We start from the raw sequence: 16,545 nt of genomic DNA on the forward strand, positions 1-16,545 counted from the left end.
CCTCATGATGCCAGGGAGCATGATTGTGGGTGTGTCTCTGACTAGGACACCCAGGATAGGGTGTGCAATGAGGCCCGGACCCTCCTAAACCCTAACAAGCATCCTAAAGAGGCCCATTGCAGCTTTTGTTTTCCTTCCTAACAGAGCTCACAGGCCCTCAGTCGCAGAGCTCTCTCACCTTCTGGAGTGACTCCATCATTACCCCAGTCTTTCTAGGTGGTGGCACACTCTCCACCACACATGCCATTTAGAAAGATGCCAGCTTGGCCTTTCCAAAAAGTTAACCAGTCTCCCCACCACAAACCCTGTGGGAGCAGGTTACTCTTAGGATGCACACCCGTCAACGAGGCCATTGCATTTTTTTGCAGGCATGAACGGCTCCCATGTAGGCACTAACCCAGGAGCCGGACAACTGCTGGGGAGAGTTCAGGGCAGCTCTTTGGGCGGTGCCTCCAGCTGCAGCTTTGCCTTGCCACCTGGAGCCAGCACGCCTCTGCCCGACCCAAGGAGGATGACATCACTAGATCCTATTTTTTTTTTTTTTTAACTCTTGAATCTGAATAGTTCCTGCCGTGGGGAGAGGTATTGTTCAGGGAAAATGTGATCGGGATTTTAGTGTGGCTGTAAACACAGTCTTCCCGAAAGGCTTACTGACGTTTGAATGTGCAAATGGTATGACGAAAGATGTAGGGCTCTTTCGTTGAACTTCTCTACGGCGGGTGGGTGGGCACGTGTTCCAGGTGGAGGTGCCTGCCGGCCAGGCTTTGAGTCTGAACTTCCTCTAACTGCAGCTGGGCTCCTGGCACACGCAGTGCCCTGGCATGATGATGGTCCTCCCTGGCCAGGAGCGAGTCCTAAGGAAATTCATTCCATTGACCGGACTCCTCCCATGATAGGCCCATGGCTTCTCTGCTGGCCTTAGTTCTTGGCCCTTCAGATTCCCTGGGGATATAAGGCCCAAGCGGATCTCCCTGCAGCCAGCCAGCAAAACAGCCCAGGGTTTCTGCCCAAAGTGCCCTCATGTTGCAGTCCACTTTGTGCATGGAAGATATTGAACACAATTTCCACTGCTCTTCCTGCAGGGCCTCTTTTCCAGCAGTCACTTGCTCAGACTGAGGGGTGCACCTCCCCTGCCATTGACAGGTCCTGCGCCTTCAGGATGGGCTATTTCAAGCCCGTTTTAAGTGGCTCTTACACAGGCTCAGCAACCTCTGTGGCCTGCAGGATGGGCCTTCTGCTGTCTCTTTCCTTTCTTAAAACCTTAAGGTCTTTCTAGAGACCTAGTCAATTTTCTTTTTTTTTTTTTTTCGCTACAATGTCATGACAACTGCAGCAATTTGTGTTACTTTCCAAGATGACAATTTGACATTAATTAAGGGAAAAAATAAAAAGGTGAGCTAGATGACTTAAAATGCATCTCTTTTTTGCCAGTGCAGCTGGCAAGTCGAAGTTTATTTTATGTGTGTAAATTCCCAGTTGAGCATTTTTTTCATTTGGATTAGCGTAAGAGGAAAAATGTGAAATGTCTCAAATCAAATGCTTCCTTCTAAAGATCAGACATTGCCCGACCCTGCCCCCTGCCCCCAATCAATGACAGAAGAGACCGCCATCAGCCTACTAGCTTTTTTTAAATGGCTGATATACTCATCTCCAAAGGCCCTCAAAGCCCTGTAAAACTTTTAAAACTTTAGCCTTTATGTCAGATTAGAGAAACCAAACAACGTGACAGTAAATGTGATGAAAAGCTCTGAGTTTATTTTTCTCCCGCTTATGAACATGTATTTTTATTTGCCGAATGAAAATCGTGGTGTGTTGCTTCGATGAATGGAATTTCAGGCTCTCCCTGTGCACAGCCGGTGGGCAAAGGTCACCTTAAATGACTTTTTCTCCCTATCTGTCTGTTAATCCCCAGACCGGTTGCATTTTCCAGTTGCTTCCTGGGTGTCTGTACATAGTTTGTCTTTGTATAGGAGTGAGTGTGGTGACCGCCAATCCCCTAATCTCCCAGGTTCTAATTTAACAGATGATGGCTGTATGAGGAAAACGATGTAAATGGAGAATACAAATTAAACTGGATCTCTGTGGCCTAGGTTTTGTACATACAGAAACTGCATGGTATTTAAATTATTGTTTGTCTCTGATGATGTATGCAGTTTCTTTAAAAACAAACCAAAAAAAAAGTAAAAAAAAAATTCTTGACTCGTGTGTTTTGTTATCAACCAGCAGCAGAAACCACCAAAAATGCTTTGACTGGGAAAGGGAGGTTGCAGGAATGGGAGAGGTCAGCTCATCTGCAAAATACATAGTGAGAGTGAGTGGACATACGGGACAACTGCATGTCTCTGGTATTATTGGGGGAAGGAAGTATTGTAGCACATACATTAACTTTCTAGAAGACTTTTGTGTACTAGGATTTTTTTTCCTCAACTTTTTTTTTTTTTGAGACTGAGTTTTGCTCCATTGCCAGGCTGGAGTGCAGTGGCGCGATCTTGGCTCACTGCAACCTCTGCCTCCCGGGTTCAAGAGATTCTCCTGCCTCAGCCTCCCAAGTAGCTGGTATTACAGGCACGCGCCACCATACCTGGCTAATTTTTGTATTTTTAGTAGAGATGATGGGGTTTCACCGTGCTTGCCAGGATGGTCTTGATCTTGACCTCGTTATCTGCCCACCTCAGCCTCCCAAAGTGCTGGGATCATAGGCGTGAGCCACTGCGTCCGGCCTTCCTCAACAGTTTCATAAGAATATCTAAAATGTCAACTGTCCTTCTTTTAATGATCTGGGAAGGCTGGAGATCTTGGCTCACTGCAACCTCCGCCTCCCTGGTTCAAGTGATTCTCCTGCCTCTGCCTCCCAGGTAGCTGGGACTAGAGGCGTGCACCACCACACCTGGCTATTTTTTTTTTTTTTTTGCATTTTTATTTTTAGTAGAAACAGGGTTTTACCATGTTGGCCAGGCTGGTCTCAAACTCCTGGCCTCGGGCAATCCACCCTCCTCGGCCTCCCAAAGTGCTGAGATTACAGGTGTGAGCCACCGTGCCTGGCCTCTATCTCCGTTCTTGAGAAGCCTGAGTATCTGATCTATAAAGCAAAGAACTTCATTGCATAATCTTCTGGTTACTAACTTGTCGCTTTGAAGGCTTTCAGCGGAAGCAGAGGGGCTGCATTTTAGGTAGGGGACGTTGCTGGGTAGCATATCCTTGGTCCAGCAGTATAGAAAGGCTGTTCTGGGAAAGGGCAACCTCGCGCCGTGCTGCTCAAACCACCTTGCCTAGGAATCACCTGGGGGTCTTGTTAACATGCAGGTACTGAGTCAGTAGTTCTGAATGGGGCCTGGGAGTCTGCATTTCTAATAAGCTCTCAGGGCCTGCTGATGCTGCTGGTCCAGGAATCCCACTTCTGAGTCTCAAAGGCTGGGAGAAGAATCCCCAAAGGGAGCCACCTCTCCTTTGCCTGAGATCTCCGAGTGCCCCCATGTACTGCTCATATCTTTGCTGGGAAGCAGCAGTGAAGCCCTCCTGGATGTTCAGGTCCTGCAGTATTTGCATCAGAGTATCTGTGCCCAGCGCTCTCACCTGTGCAGCCAGGGGGCCCCTGGAGCAGCAGTGGCTATGACAGAAGGGGCAAGTAGTTTACAAAAAGGTTTTCATATTTCAAAAATCCATCAGTTTTTCTTTCTGTCCTTTTGCCTCCCTTGCATTTTTTTTTTTTTTTTTTTTTTTTTTTTTTTTTGAGACAGAGTCTTGCTCTGTCTCCTAGGCTGGAGTGCCGCGGAATGATCTCAGCTCACTGCAACCTCTGCCTCCTGGGTTCAAGCGATTCTCCTGCCTCAGCCTCTTGAGTAGCTGAGATTACAGGTGCCCACCACCACGCCTGGCTAATTTTTGTATTTTAGTAGAGAGAGGGTTTCACCATGTCGGTCAGGCCGGTCTCAAACTCCTGACCTCGTGATCTGCCCGCCTTTGTCTCCCAATGTGCTGGGATTACAGGCGTGAGCCACTGCGCCCAGCCACTCTCTGACTGTTGATAAATTAATCTGAGAACTTGATTGCAAGTTTTAGGGCAGTGAAAGGACTAGAAAGAAACAGCTTCGATAAAACTCCTAGCAGACTGCCTGGCAAGAGGTAAGGAAACTGGAGGGAGCCCTTTCCCAAGGAAACAAAGGTTGTGGCTACACATTCTCTGCAGGAAGGGGCAGCCTGGTGTGTCTATCGCATCTGTTTATCTGGGCCTCAATTTCCTCATGTGGAAAACAGAGACAGTGAATTAGATGTTCCTAATATTCTTTGGAGCATCAACTTGTCCATGATTTGGGAATATTGGAATTTTTAAAACATTCAACTTAGTCGTTAGGAAAGAGTTAACTTTAAAGTAAGTCCTGCTGAGGCCTGTCTCTCTAACAGTTTAGATTCCTCTCCTTCAGGTCACCACAAATCTGCCATCTGTCCCTGCGGTCCCTCCCTGCCATGCACTGCCCTCCTGGAGAGCTGGGTGGCCCTGGGACCTACCCTCCCAAGTGCCTTCATGGGGCCTCATCCCGAAGCCGCCATCAATCAGGTTATCTGACATCCTTCTGCCTCTCCCTGCCCTTGGGCAAAACACCCTGGAGTGCTCTTGGGTCTTGATGGGTGATGTCTACGACACAGTGCATTGTCCCCTACAGCAGCGCAGGTTTGAGGGTGCTCTATGGATGTAGCTACTTAACCTGTTAAGCCAAAGGACACGTTTGACTCGGGAAACGCTCCCTGGCTCACTCTCCACAGGTCCTAAGTGATCTCCTCCATGGGTGTGGCTTCAGATGACTCCCTGTCTATGGCTGCAGCTCAGATCTGTCCCAAGCCCCTGGCCCAGGTTTTCTAAAAAGCAGCAAGGTATGGTAGAGTGTCCTGCAACTTGGATGGAGCTAGAGGCCATTATTCTAAGTGAAGCAACACAGGAGTGGAAAACCAAGTATCGTATGTTCTCACTCATAAGTGGGAGCTAAGCTATGAGGACACAGAGGCCTAAAACTGATATAGTGGACTTTGGGGACTCAGAAGGGGGAGGGTGGGAGAAGGGTAGGAATAAAAAATTACACATTAGGTACAATGTACACTACTCGGGTGATGGGAGCACTAACATCTCAGGATCAACTACTATATACTTTATCCATGTAACAAAAAGTCACTTGTGGGGCCAGACACAGCGGCTCACACCTGTAATCCCAACACTTTGGGAGGCCGAGGCAGGTGGCTCACCTGAGGTCAGGAGTTCGAGACCAGCTTCGCCAACATGGTGAAACCCCATCTCTACTAAAAATACAAAAAATTAGATGTGTGTAGTGGTGGGCGCCTGTAATCCCAGCTACTTGGGAGGCTGAGGCAGGAGAATCACTTGAACCCAGGAGGGAGAGGTTACAGTGAGCTGAGATCATGCCATTGCACTCCAGCCTGGGCAACAAGAGCAAAACTCTGTCTCCAAAAAATAATAAAAAGCCACTTGTACCCCAAAAGTTATTGAAACATAAATAAATAATAAAATAAAATACAGATATACTAATTTTTGAAAAAGGTTCTCCCACCTGGATGACGGCAGCCATGGTCTTTCTGCCTGTGGCCTCAGCATCCAGTCCTGCAGCCAGAGTCATCTCTCCAAACTCAGATGGGCTCACCCCCCCCTCCCTCTTGGTACCCGCAGTGGCCTCCACTGTCTTACCCATCAAGCCCCACTCTGCAGTGTGGCATCCGTAGTGACAGTGTGGCCTTTGCTCACTTCCGCCAGCCTCACCTCCTGTCCCCTGCTACATCACTCTGCTCAGGCTTCCCGAGCAGACCCTTCTGGTGTGTGTGATCTGGGAGTCCTGTGAGGGATGCTATTGATGTGGCCATGTTGGGACCACCTCAGGGACAACCAGGGTTTAACAAGGGCCCTCGGGCACTGAGCAGCTAAGCTTCCCTGAAAGGAGTCCAAGAGAGGTCTCACGTAGGCAACCTTGGAACTCAATAAGAAGCATACAAAAAAAAAAGTATGAACAAATAGCTGTCTCCTCTGACACCTGGCAGGTGGCGGCCCTGATTTCTAACTCTGGCTGACTGGTCACTTGATTCCTACCAACAGCACCACTAACAGCTCCCACACAGTAAACACTTATCGTACCCCAGGCACTCTGTTAGGCCATCTTCATGCACATTTTCCTTAACCCTTACAACACCTTGGTCACCGATGAGGAAACTCAGGTCCCCAAACAACAACGTGGGCAAAGTCACACAGATGGTAAGTGGCGGAGGGGCTTCCAAACCCAGGTCTGCCTGACTCTAAGGCAATGCCCTTAACCTCCCTGCTACGCTGACGTGTCGTGGCTTTCCCTCTACCTTCTTGAGTTCACACTTCCTCAGCATCCATCCAGTTATCCCATTTGCCTGTCTTGAGTGATTACATAGTTTTCTGACAATGAGGATCACAGACGGAAAGATCATGGACTGCCTCCAAGCCCCAGCTCCCAGCTCCTCCCTCTCGCCTCTCATGCACAACTTTGTCTGTGGTTAAGCTGAGCCTCCCCCTTCCCCACTCCGTGGGTAACTCCCACAAGCATTTGACAGTCAGCCAACATTTATGACTTCCTGCAACGGAAGCAGAAGTCACGAATGAGGCACTTGTACAGTGTGGGTCCTACCTAGAGCTGTTGCAAAGGCAGGAAGAGAAGGGCATGCTACCTAACGAGAGGGAAGAACACCAGACACTTCTTCATCGTGTGTGAGCATCCAGTCCCTTACCTAGAAGCTATTTTCTGGGGGAAAAAAGGGTTCTGCTCCTAATCGGATAATGCTCTCCACATTTCATAATAGGGAGCAATGATCATCCACTATTTCCATGGGCAACACTGCAGAGGAAGGCAAAGGGCTCTCATTAATTAAACTAATGAATTCATCTGCAGAAGACAAGAAGAGTAAACCACGGAAACAGAACTGACTAATTCTTCTTCCATTAAGATGCATCTACTCTGAGCCAGAATTCCAGAACAGTTCCCTTCCTCATCCATGATGAAGACGTTGCATCTCATGTGGTCACTAAGGCTTGGTGTTTCCTATGTGGAGATACCATTGCTGTTCTGCCTTTAATAAAACAAAACAAAACAAAACAAAACAAAAAAACGAGAAACAGAAATGGTAGAGGGAGGGAGGAAAATGCTGTCTGTTCCTTAATCACCAATCACCAACCTGGAGGGGTCACTGACACCTTGTCCAGTGTGGCGGGGGGTCCCTGGGGTCCATGGTCCTGGGGTCCATTCAGAGCCCCCACCCAGAAGAGGATAAGTCAGTCTCCAGCTACACAGGTAAAAAAACACTTCACACATGGATTGAACTTCTTCTCTCAGACAGTCCTGACCAGGGACGGCATCAAGTTAAAGGCTTTGGTCTCACGCAGCAACCCTGTGGCCAGTCCCCGCAGTGCAGCAGGCCTGCCACTGTGCGACCGAGGCCGTCATTCATGAAGCACATCTGGGGCTTTATGGTTCAACACCTGAGCCTCCTGGAAGGCCTTGGCCGCCTCACTGAAGCCCCAGCGTACTGGCTCTGCAAGGCCCTGGGGTTAAAATAGCAAAAATGCCATCTGGCAAGAGGCTGGCTTTGTTCAGACTGTGTGCTGCGTTGTTGCTGGGGTGGTGGGGACATTTTCCAAGCCACCATTAGAATATGAGCTGTCACCTGGGCCAACCCCATTCCCCCATGCCCCCAGCCCACTCATCAGCATCCACGCAATCATGGCAGGAGCCCCTGTGGCAGCTGAGCCACCTTGGGTTTTCCTCAATTCCATCTCACTGACTTGGTGATGACAGCCCCAAAGCAGGCAGGACAAACCCCTTCTTTCTTCCTAGAAAAGGACCTGAAACAACACGCTCATTGTTAGACCCCAGGAGTTGGTGCTGAGGAAAGGTCCTTGGGGCTGGGACATGGAGAACAGCCACCAGTCACTGTAGACCCTTTTGTCCTGGCTGCCTTTCCCCTCTGTTGGCACATGTACCTTTTCCATCAACAAATTTAGTTACAATTATTTTTTTAAAATAAGAAGACCAGAAAGAACACACAGGGCTGACTGCCTTTTATAGGACAAAACATGAACAGGGAAATTTAACTTGTGTGTAACATGCACACCCAGACAGACCTTATTTCAATCATACCCAATTTTAAAATCCAGGAACCGGCCACAGCAAGAAAAGGCAGGAATGTTTCAGGCTGTCCAGCAGCTGGGCAGAAAAACGGAGACCCACTGGGCCAAACAGAGAGAGGCCAAACATGGTTTTTGCCCTCCAGGAATCAGCTAGCTATGCATGAGCGGAAACCCCGCAGGTGCCGAACGTAACTGATTGGAGTGGGGAGGAGGGGAAGGACAAAGAGTGACAGCTTCAGGTTTGGAGAGTAGTTGAGTGGTATTAGAAGCAAAAAGCATCTCTGATTTGGACAGCAGAGGTTTGCACAGTTCTGCTGTGGTTTCAATCTTACTATAGGCCCCAGTCAACAGGACAGCACAAACGCTCTTTTTTTGACCGGACATTTGGCTGGCTCAGAGCAAGCAGCAGGGTAGAGTCACTTAGATTTCAGCAGCAAAGCTGTGCGGGGAGGCAAGATGTTGCCTGGGCTGCCTCCCAGGGCTCAGCATCACGCCTAGGTGGAGGAAGACGCCAAGGCAGGTTTCTCGAGCCCAGTGGAAAGCTGCTTGTGCTGCCCCCAGCTCCCTCCCAACAAAACCAAAGGCCATTCATGCTAAAAGGGTCACTTAGTCCAACCCTTCTGGTCACAACAGAGGAAGGTGCTCTGCTGCCCTCAGCACACCAAGGGGGGACACCCCTAAAGAAAGCACTAGAAGGTGGGGTGCAGTGGCTCACGCCTGTAATCTCAGCATTTTGGGAGGCCGAGGTGGGTGAATCTCTTGAGCCCAGGAGTTCGAGACCAGCCTGGGCAACATGACGAAACCCCATCTCTACAAAAAATGCAAAAAACTAGCTGGGCATGTGTCTGTAGTCCCAGCTACCAGCTACCGGGGAAGCTGAGGTGGGAGGATCACCTGAGCCCAGGAGCTCGAGGCTGCAGTGAGCTGTGATTACACCATTGTACTCCAGCCTGGGTGGCACAGTGAGACTCTATCTCAAAAAAATTTTTTTTAAAGCAAGCAAGGACTAGAAGCTGCACTGCTGCCGACACCCAAGCTTCACCCCACGAGGCCCCTCCTTGCCGCATTAGCACTGGCCACTGCATCACATCCCCACACCATCATCCTGAGACACCCCGCCCCCAGCCCCAGCGCAATGAGTTTTGCACCCCAGCACTGTGCTGGTCACTTTCATCTCTCATCCCCGTTTTACAGATGAAGGGGCTGAGGCCAAGAAAAAACAGTCACACAGTTAGGAAAAAAGCAGAGATGAGCAAAGAACTCTCAGTCCAGTTCCCTTGACCCTATACCACTAGTGAATCCCAGAAAGGGCAGTCAGAAAGATGATAGTTTTAGACATAGATTTAAACCCTTATCTGCCTTGCTAAACTGCATCTGCTCTGGTACTGTCAGTTAGCATTAGGTCCAACAGTCTTCACATAACCAAAAACTCAAATAATAGTGGCTGAAACAAATCGGGATTTTTTAAAATGTAAAAGCAGTCTGGAATGAAGCAGAAAAGAGCTTGTGTGGTAGTGACACCATCAACGTGTAGCTCTATTTTTCGGCCCCACCATCCTTATCATGTGGCTTCCATTCTTGATGTTGCCTCACATTCCAAGATAGCTGCTGAAGCTCCCGCCATTATGTATGTGTTCCAGGCAGAAAGTAAGAGGAAATACCAGGAAGAGGAAATTTACCTGCCAGCTGAATAAATTCTCTTTAAAAACCTTTTCTGGAAGTCCTACCTAATGACTTTACCTTCCATCTTATTGGCCATTCCTTTCAGCAAGAGGGCCTGGGGAATAAGGTTATGTTAACACACTCCTGCCTCAAATAAAATTGGGGTGTCGTTAGTAAGGAAGAGAGAGGATGAAGAATGAGTAGGCAACTATAAGGTAGTTGGTAGTTGGTGAGCTGCCACAGAGCTGTCCTTGGTAATGAGCTGATTTGTAATAAGGTTAGAGTGACACCACTTCCTAGCCTGGAAAGGGAAAAATTTGTGGAAAACATTCACATTTCAGTATCGAGATTTTATTCCAGGTTTGATAAACTATTCCAGTGTTTTTATAAACTTTAGCAATAGCTTAGAAACGAGGTCAGACTAGTTTAAAAATGAGAAAAAGGCACAGGCAAGTGGCATATTTCTTTCTTTTGCAATCAGCATTAAATCTGTCATCATTAGGTGAAATCTACATTCCCTGGGCCCTTGCTAGTCAAACTGTGGTCCCCCTGGACAAGCAGCATCAGCATCATCACGGAACTTGTTAGAAATGCAGAAAGCCAGGCCCACCCCAGACCTACAGACAGAATCTGCAGTTCACCAAGACCCCAGGGGCTCCCAAGGCACATTCAAGTTTGAGAAGCCCTGTTCCAATTCAACGCCCTAAAGAGTCTACAATGGGCCTCCACTCTCCTAAAAACCTCTTCTCAGGAAGCAGTGTGCTCTAGGACTCTTAGTCTTTGGTGAGACTCTGCATCACAGCGCCACTCTCTGAGGAGAATGCACATTAAAACACTTGTAGAACTATAATACCTAATATTTACCAACTTCTGTGCCAGACACTGGTCTAAGGATTTCACGTCTGTTTCTGTAGCTCATCCTTCTAACCACTCTGTGAAGTGGGAGCTCTTACTCTCATCCCCTCCCCTGGGGTACAAATAAGGACATGGTGCTGAGTTACCCAGCCAGCCAGCCAGCAATAGGTCTAAGCAGATGCTGCCTCTCTGGAATGTTTTGCCCAGATGGAGAGATTTTAAGGCTCAGAGAAAGATGGGTCAGTGTTTCCGAATGAGGGAGCAGCTTGGTGAAATACACTCTGGACAGGCAGCAGGGATGCCTGGGTTCCAGAGCTTGCTCAGCTACTGTGACCTTGTATAAATAACTCACTAGACCACCTGGAACCTCACTTTTCTTATCTGTGTATGGAGTGATCTGCAAGCTCCCCTCCAGTTCTGACGTCCCTCGGGTCCGGACGTGCCTTCCGTATAATCGGAAAATCAGTCAGCCTTAGCAGCTGCCTCCCCTAACTGGCTTTATTTAGGTTCACTCAACTGCCACCCAGCCTGGCCACAGCCCAACTTGGTCTGGACACCCAGATGTTGGACGCCCTGCGGGTAAACTATACACCCTCCCGAGAAATCAGAGACAAATAAACACGGCTGCTGCCAGCGAAGCCCCCCAGTTGACCCAGGTGGAGAGGAAGGAGCTGGGCAAAGTCGACTTCCTCTAGACTTTCAGACTGAATTAGACTTGGTATGAAAGTTCGCAAAGGGAGCACCTGGCCACGTGAGTCAGTTCACCAAGGCTGCGGGTGTGATAATACCCCTCTGCCCGCCCCCGTCGGAAAGGGCTGGCTGTCCACCTGCCTGGCTGGCAGAAACCAGAAAGAAGTGGTGCCGGAAAAGTCACTGAGACTTAGTCGAGGCAGAAGGCTTCTTGTTGCCCCCTGGCCCTTCTGCAGGGCATTTATCTGGTCAACAGATCTAAGTGGAGCAGAGAGTCTTTGACAGTCTCTTCCCAGTTCACAGTGGACCTGTCCACCATGCCCCTTGCTCACCACTCCCTGCACTGCAGTAGACACAAGGGAGGCTCCTGGTGGCCCTGCGTCTGCTGTGGGATGCCTCCACCCACTCGGCTCTATGTGATTGGCTCATAGGCAGCCCCAAGCCCAGGCCAGACCACAGCCTCTTTCCCATGCATTTGGGAATTGCGTCACGAGAGTCTATCTCCACAGGCTGGACCTGTAATGTATACATTTAGTGTCTTAGGGTGGGGCATCTTCTACCAGAGTGATCCAGACTGCAGAGACACAGACTCTAGACAGAACCCACACACTGTGTGGATCATAGATAAGAGGACGAGAGGGTCCAGGGTCTCTTTAGTCCCATCCCAGACTCCAAGCCCTCCCTCTTTAGGTTCTCAGCCTCACCCCCTGCATCCTATAATAAAATCTCCTTTAAGCAAGCTTGCTTCAGAGCAACTCTACTACTTGTCAATGGAGGCATCTTAATGCTGAACCAGGCCTTCCCATATTCAACAAATATTCATGAAGAGCCCACGTGGGCTAGGAGATGTGCTTGACACTGGGGGAACAAAAAAAAGAATAAGTCATTATCACTAACCTCAAAGAGGTCACATAAATCTGGGACGTAAACAGATCATTCTAAACCAATGTATTAGTCTCAATGTTTGTCTTCCCCTAAAATGTGTGTGCTGAAATCCTAGCCCCCAGGGTGATGGTATTTGGAGGTGGGGCCTTTGAAAGGTGGTGAGGTCTTGGGGTGGTTCCTCATGCATGGGATTAGGACACTTACAAGGGGCTGAAAGACCAGAATTCATTCCCTCCACCAGGACACAGCAGGAAGGCACCATTTATGAACCACACGGAGGGCCCTCGCCAGACACTGAATGTGCCAGTGCCTCGGGTGTGCTAAAGGCAGCCCCTGGCTTCAAGAATCTTGCATCTTAGAGGGAAACCACATGGAACACTTAATAAAAGTTCAAGACAACCGAACAAGAGACTTCCAAACAATTATTGCTAAATGAGTGGTCCCTAAAATGTTACAGAAGCTCAGAGTTAGGAAAATGCACTTTGAGCTTGGCAGTTAACAAATTTTCAGAGAAGGTAGAGCTGAGTTAGGCCTCCAAGCATACAGTAGATTCAAATAGAGACAGTGCCTAGCCACACTCTTGCAAATGATGCTCTTGAAAATACTAAATATCCACAGAGTTCCATGCTTCTAAAAGTGCTTTCACAGCCAACTCATGTGATGCTCACAAGCATGCTGGGGAGGAAGGGATGTAACAGAATCACTGTTTGATGATGGGGAAACCAAGACACAGACTGAGTGATTGGCTTGGTTTGCAAAACTAGTGAGTGGGGCAGATGCTCATGCCCCATCCCAGGTCCAAGGCTCTTCCTGTCACCTCTTCCATTAATAAGGGAAGGGGACACAGAATCACACATCTCAGAGCAATTCTATCCTTCCTCTGGAGCTTCTGGACAGACTCAGCCCACCTTCTCCCTGGTGTGGCAGCACAGGAGTTGAGAGTTTCTCCTAAAGACGTCTGGAACAAAACATCTATCTGTTAAATATGTCTTCCCTGCATGCTCGCACACTCCGAGAGGGCAGATACCATGTCTTGTTCAGCAATTAAGCTCAGTACCTGGCCCATAATTAAGAGTGTATTCACATATATTTCGTGATTGAATGAAAACAAATAAAAGGACAAATGAACCAAACATATCGGTCAGAAGAGGGAGAAACGGGAGGTGGGAATGCAGGCCCACTGCGGTATAGCGTGCAGCCACCTGATGTTTAGGAGTGAATCTTCCAAAGCTTCTCTTCTTTGCTGCCCCCCTCTCAAATCTTCTTAGTATTATGTCCAGAGGGCAGGCAGAAGCAGGGAAAAGAGAGATGCTAAAATGTCCAGCAAGTACCAGCTTGCTACTTACTAAGACTCTAGGAAAGGATGATGGAGAAGAGCAGGAAGTGACTCTGTGATAAAGCCAGTGCTTAGCGTGAGCTCTGGCAGTCCCCAGTGCCTGCCATGTAAGTTCCTGGTAAACTGCAAAGGAAAACCTCAGTATTAGGTATGAGTTGGAGGTGTGAACCTTAACCGCTTGCTACAACATTCAATTTGGAGTTGTGCTTAGGATGAGCTTCTAGGATTCTTGTGTGTCCTTCTCTGATGACATTCTCCAACTCCCTTTGTCATTGTACTGGAGCAAAATCAGCCCCTGGGAGGGGGCTCCCCTTATGGGGAGTTATCACCTCATCTAGAAACTGTCCACTCACTTTTTAACCTCCCCAAGGCAAGGCTGACAGAGGGACCAAAGTGGAAAGGGCGACTGGTTGGGAAAGCTGTGAAAGGCCAGCACCCCCACTGTGGTCCCCCAGAAATCACTACCACCCTCTGTTCTCCACGCCGCCATCCCTCACCCCTCCCTCCTACTCAAACTGGTGCCAGCTCTGGAGGAACATCAGCTGATCCAGGAGCCATGGCTTGTGCCAAGAGCCATGGACAGTTTCATTTGGCACACAGTCTCAAGGAGAAACAGCTCTTTGTTTCCACCAACAGAGGGAATGCCACCAACTCCTGCTCCCCAAATTCCCACACTCCTTTCCCTCTCTGTCAAGGGCAGAAGAAAGCACCTTCTGGCCCTTCTAGACCCAAAACACCCAGCTAAAGACAAAAGCTGCTGACCCTATGTGACCTGGGCAGATTCACTGTCCATACCCCACATCCCTCACCAGGATCCCCAAAGGCTGCCTTGGCTGGAGAACTTGGGGATGTCACTCTGCTGCTTATGGTCACAGAGCTCGAGCAGGTGCTGTCACTTGGGCCATGTGAGCCAGTGACTCATTTTGGTCCTGGGCATCTAAGCTCTTTGCTTACCCTCCTCATCCCCACTGGCTTCCCTCTGGGTTCTTCATTTTCAGAAAGAAAACATCAAAACCTTGAGTCACCATGGGGAGGTGATGACCACATGACAGGAAACTTACGCAATTCAAGACAGGGCAAGTGCCTGTCACACCCAGAGCTACAGTGCAAGGAGGTCCTCAGAGCTCCTTCAGCGCATCATATGATTTCAGTGTTGCCTCATAATTTTCAGGCGAACTTTCCATTAACAAAGAAAGTGCTCCATTCTCATGAACCCTGACCTCATTTCCTGAAACAGCCTTGACACACAAGCCTGTGTACACACAATCCTCTACACAATTGTACCTCGACGCAATCCAACCATTCGATTTGTCAGCAGGCCAAAGCCACACCCCCAACACACACACACTCTCCAACCTTCCTCAGCCTTCCTTTCTCCTGGCCAAGAGGACTGAGATCTTCTCTCATCTGTGTTTAAGGCAAATCTCTAGAAGGGAAAGAGCAGAAACTAAATTTGATCATGTTAAATTCCAGCTTTCCAAGGGCGAGGAAGAATCCCACATTTTAACTGCAATAGTTTGTGACAGGAACCGTGGGTTGTAATATATGAAGGAAAAATTCTGCAGTATCCTGACAAAATGTTTTGAAGAAAAGGCATATGGATGTATTTTTATCAGGAACTGCGCTCCTCACCCAAGACAGCAGGCACAAACATTTTCAAAACACTTAGCTCTCAGCAAAGTGAAATTCTGCTATGAAGTGAAACTTGATGCTCATCCTCTCCATCCACCACTTTCTCAGGGTGGGCCTTAAAAAAAATCATTCCGCCAATCAGTGTTTTAATGAGGAAAAACTCTCAGATTGACTAACTTCAAGAAAAAATTGCCACCCCACACCCTACAGCCAGAAAGGTTTTACCAAACTGGGTTTGACAGAATATACTTGCAGAATATTTATTTTTAGATCTCTTAGCAGTACAGTAAGAGTCTTTCATTTCAGATCAGCTGGCCTCCAGCCAAAGCAGCGAAGTAAGAGGAACTTCAGCCCCTAAGACTTCCTGCTCCCTAAGAGTACCAGCGCTCCTGCCTGGCTTCGGCATAAATGGTTGGCAATAAGTCATTTTTTATTAAAATTTTAACTTTAGGCAGCAATTTTGCTTTAAAAGGTTTTTCTTTGGAGTGCATTTTTATTTTAAAAAATTAAATACTCTTGGATATGTTAGCATTCAGAGGCAGCAGATTTCAAAAACTCACACTTTCTCTGAACTTTTTTTCAACAGATATTTCACACACTAGGGAGGGCCTGAATTCTCAGAATTGTACCTCTATAAGTTCATAGCTGCCCTCGTCTTTTAGCGGGTGCATGGAAAATCCAACTCACCACTCAGGCTCTTGCAGGTCTGAAGGCTGAACCGGTGTGAAACAAAGGGACTCCTTTCACTCACTACTCCCAAAGCCGGGAACTCTCCAGTGAAGAGTGGCCATGCTATTTACACGGCACAAGGTGGTCCAGGGGTGATGAGCTGTTCACCTTCACCGGCCATTTCTCTCACTGCTTTAGTGTGTGGCACAGTGCGCCCTAACATCCTACATTTAACGCCCCATCAAGAAAAATGTGAGTGCAGCAAAATATCCAACAAGTACTTGCTCCTAGGAGCAATTCAAACACATTTTGTTCAATAATGGTTTCATTCCAACTGGCCCAAAGAGAAAAAAGAGTAAGGAATTGTTTAAAGCCTGTTTAGCAAGATGAAGCCTCAGAAGGCAGTTGGCTTGGATTTAAACACGTACTGCATCAACAAAAGCCAAATCTGAGGTGTCAACAAAAGGAAGTCACTCTTATTCTAGAAACAGACCTTGAAAGTAACTAGCTTGGTGCTAATTAGACACAGGCAGGGCAGGCTTAGTTACGCACTGCTGGTTAACGCACCCACTCACCCTGACTAAACCGCTTTAAAATCAGGGAGCTATTTTCTAACAACCCTTTTGAAATGCTATTCAGAGATGAACTTTACATTTCTATGTAACTGCAA

At 48.1% G+C, this 16,545-nt stretch overlaps 1 protein-coding gene across 21 annotated transcripts in view; it reads right to left on the minus strand.

Annotated features, from left to right (window-relative positions):
* The window catches only part of TBC1D7 (TBC1 domain family member 7), a 61,410-nt gene that overhangs the window by 21,336 nt on the left and 23,529 nt on the right, over positions 1-16,545 (minus strand). The gene's annotated exons all lie outside the window — the stretch shown is intronic.

This window comes from Pongo pygmaeus, chromosome 5 (genome assembly GCF_028885625.2).
Source record: "Pongo pygmaeus isolate AG05252 chromosome 5, NHGRI_mPonPyg2-v2.0_pri, whole genome shotgun sequence".
Taxonomy (NCBI): Eukaryota; Metazoa; Chordata; class Mammalia; order Primates; family Hominidae; genus Pongo; species Pongo pygmaeus.